This window comes from Lolium rigidum, chromosome 4 (genome assembly GCF_022539505.1).
Source record: "Lolium rigidum isolate FL_2022 chromosome 4, APGP_CSIRO_Lrig_0.1, whole genome shotgun sequence".
NCBI classification, from domain to species: Eukaryota; Viridiplantae; Streptophyta; class Magnoliopsida; order Poales; family Poaceae; genus Lolium; species Lolium rigidum.
The window spans coordinates 37,926,944-37,932,851 of NC_061511.1; the positions used below are offsets into that span (position 1 = coordinate 37,926,944).

The 5,908-nt window shown below is 43.6% G+C and overlaps 1 pseudogene; it reads right to left on the reverse strand.

Moving 5' to 3' along the window:
• Nucleotides 1–1,004: 1,004 nt before the first annotated feature.
• On the reverse strand, nucleotides 1,005–5,563 carry LOC124708813 (annotated as a pseudogene).
• Nucleotides 5,564–5,908: the final 345 nt, after the last annotated feature.

The following is a 5,908-nucleotide window of genomic DNA, read 5'->3' on the forward strand; positions in this document are numbered from 1 at the left end:
TCGTGTGCTCTTCCTCCCCCTCGCTGTTTCAAAATCCCCTATGTGGTGACGTTTAAAACTTTTAGGTTTTTTTCAAAAAATGGAACCAGGGTATGAAGCCCTGTTTTTCTAATAAAAAAAAACTTGCGACATCTATGGACAGAGGTACAATGAACTGAAGGGGCGACATTGTATACACCTTCAGTGTTGAAGAATCAAATTCGTTCGCATCACGAAGATACAGAAACGTGAAAAGATAAAGAATGGTGACGGACAGAAAACAGATGGTCGTTCTCCGGGGGATCTAATTGCTGGTAGCCTGCAGGCACTAGACACGTGTACATACATATATATGCCAGCATTGCTCTTGCAGAAATATAGATAAAGAGACAAGCCATGAGGGGTCTCACATTTCTACAAGCATCAAATCTTTATTGTCCAATGTACAGAATTAGCCGATGAAAAGTATACAAAACATGATCCCATATCCTGTCTGAACATCTGCTAACACTAAGCCTACGACTGTAACATCCCTATGGTTTTTTGCTTTGACAAAAAAGAATCAGCACATCAGACTGCAGAAGTGTGTATCTATACCGGCAAAACTTCAGGGCTGTCTGGATCAAACCAGATTACATATCTGTTGTATACAAGAAGCGATCCAATAAAATGTAAAGAATCAACAGAACTTCTGTGCGTAGATGACACCTCAAGAAGTTTGGTCCATGTCATCCTGATCTGGAAGCCCCAGGCCGCCAGAAACTCTTTGTAGCAACAAGATATTGCCGCTTCACAACTGCAGTTTCATAATGCAGAGAGCGAAGAACTGGGCGCATCCTTTTTATCATGTCCATGGTGTCTTGCAGCACAAACCATCTGCCAGGCCTCAGTATTCTGTCAACTTCGGCTGCTACGTCAAGGATGTCACACCTGAAGGTAGACACCCATATCAAGCTATACTCTAAGAGAAGGGAACACAGGTAATAAAATTCATCAAGGCCTCAATATTTGTTTACCTCTTTGTAAGACTTCCAAGGAGATCACTCATGTGAAGAACATCATAGGTCCTTGGGTATGTGTTGAAAGACTCACACCAATCATGATATACCCCAATCAAACCTCTGCTAAAAATAACCGGCAAGGTATCTGACTGCCCAATAGGTACAACATTCATAACCCATAAAGGTTGATCAACAAGTGTTGCTGCAAATCTGGTCAACAAAATTAGCCTCATTAATATCCCCATCATGGAATAGTCTTTACTTAGTCTGATAACGGCTATACCTGGCTCCAAAAAAAACTACTTTACATATGAAGATCTACATCTTATTACAAAAACAAGATCTACAGTATCACTAAAAGGAAGTTTCTGAAGTATTTCCAGTTTCTGATTTGCATAATCCCCATTGAAAAACAGGCATCTGATTTGGCAGTCCAAAATAATTAGTAACCCATACAGAGAAAGATGAACTCCATTGCTCAAAGAGGACAACTGAGCTGAAGCCATTTTTGTATAAGGAACTACATATTTGAATAGTCAAAACCCATGTCAAACCAATATGAACTAACATGCACCAAAAAAAGCATCTACAGAGTATAAACACTAACGCTAGGAGGATTGATGCTGCTAGCATAAGGAAATAAGTTTCACAAAATTAATCAACAGGAAGTTGTCTTTTCTTACCCTCCATAACCAGCATTCATGTCCATTACATTACGAACACTTGACCAATTAACTGGAAAGTCGTCAGAGTGTATGTCTGAAATGACTTGTTTCCAATACATTGTATCAGCATCAAACTTTTCAGTAGTGGCAGAATCATAAGGTATGTGTGTGTATCTGACAAGTCTTTCAGGCCAAAGAAGGGGTGAGTTCTTTGTTTCATCTGAAGAAGTTGGCAAAATGCAACTATCCAGAGAAGCATACCTGCAAAAGCAAATATAAAGCTAATGGGTATAGGTAACACCAATTCGAAAACACAGCATAAGTAACTTATTAACTGTGATGTCTACAGCATCTACAATCAGGACAGGTTGCAAATGGTATGGATCACACAACCAATATCTTCTGTGAGCCCATAAGTTATAGCCAGAAAGAGGCCACTAGCTGCTAGAAGACCTTTAGCAATCTCTGTTGGTGAAGCAAAAAATAAGAAAAATTAAGGACAGGCTATAACGTACCAAGGGAAACGTGATCCATCTTTCTCGGAGCACAGATGGGGTTCATTGGTTTTCCTCTCAAGGTAGCAAGAATTTGAGGCTGGTTTTTGGTATATAACAACACCAATTCCATTAATATCTTGAGATTTTACTACTGTTCTCCAGCATATTGATTTGGTCAGAGCAACCATTGCTGCCACATGTAGGAGATTCCCAGTTAGCATAAAATTGCCCACAAAAATGACACTACTTACTTTCAAAGTAAACAATGCAGTGTCAAGAAGCAAAACTTCACAAAAATTAATGATACAGTGTTGTAGACATCTTTAGAAACTTGAGTAAAATACTGAAATATGTTGTCATTTGCTTAGTAGTGACACCATTACTTGTTCTACCTCCCACACACGGTTTGATGTACGAGGAAGCCAGATATCCAATTAGCCTAAATCATAAGTGGCTATTACACTTATCTATAGTCTCCAACTTTGATTCACTGTGATGTAGCATGTTTTGTCAGCAATTGTCAGATATAAATATCTATTTTTTCCCTCTAACACTTGTGCCAATCTCTACAGATATTATTAATAGGATGAAAATTGAGGCTGCAACATGTAATAAATATGTATGTTCACAAACCATTCCAGTCATCTTGATCTCTTTTTTCTTCACGATAGACAGGGGTTGCAGACCAAATGAAAAATCCTCCAGGCCTTAGGACTCTGTTAAGCTCCAGCAATGGTTTTCCACCTGCACATTTCCAATAGTAATAGATATTCAAAAGTAAATTAGCATGAGAAAAAAATACTACAGTTATCTGCAAATAGAAGATATAGATACTACGGTAGCTTATAAATGGAATGAAGAAACAGATCACTTACCATTTTCATACCAACGGACCCTGCACCTTGCGCAGTGGACTACATCGAATGCATTATCAGGGAAAGGAAGCTTTTGGGTTCCGATCACTCCTAAAAATGCGGGAATTCCACGCTCTAATGCAAATTGTATCTGAGCTTCATGCTCATCTTTTGGGGCTAATGACATAGTAATGACATTCCTGTCAAGCAGGTATCCACCAAAGCTGGCAACACCACATCCAACATCCAGGACAGTTCTTGTGTGTGTTCCCCATTGAATGGTAGGCATTATCTATAAAAATGTACAGGAAAATTATAATATGACCAGGAAAAGAAAAATAAGAATCTATGGTGACAAAACCTATTGCAGCATTTTAGAGAAACCTAAAAATGATTATACCCCAGTAGAATTAATTATTTAAGCAATGCAAGAATAGCATTAAGTGCCGAAACAAACAAGTTCAATTACAATTGACTGTACCTGTAAGAGCACATATGATTACTTGTTCTAACTGAAAAATGGGTATGAATAAAAAACATTAAACTAACCAAAGGCTGATTATATCCGATGATTTAATGAAAAGCTCTTGCCTTCAAGGCAAGAAAAAAAGCAGGAAGTTGTTAACATTAAGGTGGCTATTTAGAGCAGATTAATATGGTTTAAAGGTCTCAACTGAAAAATGCAATAGTTTTGGGTGTCAATGTCCCTATCAGAGTGTTTGTTTCCACCCCTTAATAAGGATCAGCATTACCAGAGGAAATACTGTACAATGGCAAACATACATGTAAGAAGCATCTCAATTCACAAGTACACAGAACTCACTTGGCCGAAAGTACTGAAGGAACTATTTTGCAAACTTATAACCAGTTACAAGTTGAACCATAGATCAAGGTGAGAGATTACTATGTACCTGCTCTACAAACTGAATGTATCTTGCAACACCATCTTTGAACTGAGTTCCACCTCCAGGGAAAACAAGATAATCGCCAGACTTGGTAACCCATTTCTGGTCCTTCTTATACTCCACCAGTTTTGGGTGAGGAACGTTGTTGTACCAAATCTGGAAAAAAATTTAGGAAGCAGATTTGCAAGCATCAGTAGGCATCTAGTAAAATATTTAGCCACGGAAGGGGTTTATTTAAGCAAGGTATAAATAATACTAGTAAGTATAAGATTCACTGGCTGCCTTGAGAGTCAAACCGCTTTTCAATACTAAATTATACATGAGCAGAGTAGTTCGTAAAACAGAGAATGTTCCTAGTTTGCAGTGTTTCACTGACTATGTCCTAGTACGAAAATTGAGTTGAAAAGTGTGAGATTTGAGCATCTAATCACATAAACAGAACGGCAATTGCAACACAAACGACGAAAGCAGAGCACATGAACAGCAGCCAGCTAACTAACTAACTAAGGGCGTGTCGTCTTGTCGGTAATCGCCAGACTTGGTAACCCATTTCTGGTCCTTCTTATACTCCACCAGTTTTGGGTGAGGAACATTGTTGTACCAAATCTGGAATTTTTTTTAGGAAGCAGATTTGCAAGCATTAGTAGGCATCCAGTAAAATATTTAGCCACGGAAGGGGTTCATTTAATCAAGGTATAAATAATATACTGCAGTATAAGATTTCACTAGCTGCCTTGAGAGTCAAACCGCTTCTCAGTACTAAATTAGACATGAGCAGAGTAGGTTCGTAAAACAGAGAATGTTCTTAGTTTGCAGTGTTTCATTGACTATGTCCTAGAGTACGAAAACTGAGTTGGAAATTCTGAGATTTCAGCATCAAATCACATAAAAAAAAACGGCAATTGCAATACAGTAGAAACAAAGAAAGCAGAGCATATGAACAGCAGCCAGCTACCAACTAAGGGCGTGTCTTACCGACAAGGGCAAGCGCGCAAGGTCCTCACCATGTCACGGCTTCGCGGCCACGGCACGGGGAGCCGGTACCCGGCCGGCGTCCGCACGAGGCACCTGGGCGGCGGCGCGGGGCAGTGGCGCTCCCGGTGCTCCATGTGCTTCCTGGAGCGCAGCGCCTTGATGGCCCTGATGTTGTCGAGGCAGGGGATGTAGTCGGCCGGCGACGACACGCCCCGCCGCACCTTGCACGTCTCCCACCGCACCTGCGCCACCGCCCCGTCGTCGTCGTCGTCGTCGACGACCGGCCGTTGCGAGTCGGCGGTGTCGTGGACTGGCCGCGCAGGGTCGCTGGTTCCGCTGCCCCCTGGGACCGCGACGGCGGAGGGGGCGTCTGGCGTCGATGCGTCGGCCTTCTCGACGGAGGAGGCTGGGGCGTTCGGCTGCGGGTCGGACGAGCTTGCTGGGGTGGGAATTGGGGTCGGGCTGTGCTGCTGGTGTTGGTGGGGAGGAGGGAGGGAGGGGGTGGCGGCGAGGCGGGAGGGGAGGAAGGCGAGGGACTGGGTGGAGGGGCCGAGGAAGAGGAAGAGGAGGACGAGGAGGGCGGAGAGGAGGAGGAAGAGGGAGAGCGAGAGGAGGATGGGGCGGCGCTTGCGGTCGGCGGCGGAGGGGACGGCCATCGATCTTTGATCGCTTGCTGCTACCTACCTCCGCTGCTGCGGCGTGGTTCGGCCCGGCAGTGGACTGGAGACGAAGGGTGGTGGTGGTGGGGTTGGGTGGGTGGGTGAAAGGAGGGAAAGAGCGAAGTGGAGCGTCGCGGCGACGGCGGGCGGCAGCGGTGGCCGCGCTGCGGGCGATGGCGGGGCGGGGAGTGGCGGAAGGTAGAGATCGTTTTCAGTGGTGAAAAAGAAGATTTTTGGTTCAGTTTTGTGCAGCTGCACTGTTGCGATCTGAAAAAACTCAAAAGCGTCCTCGCGTGCGCCTTGAGAGTTGAGACTGAAACCTCAAAGCGATCGGACGCTCTTTCTTCGTGCCGTGCTTAAGAGGCGTCGCTGC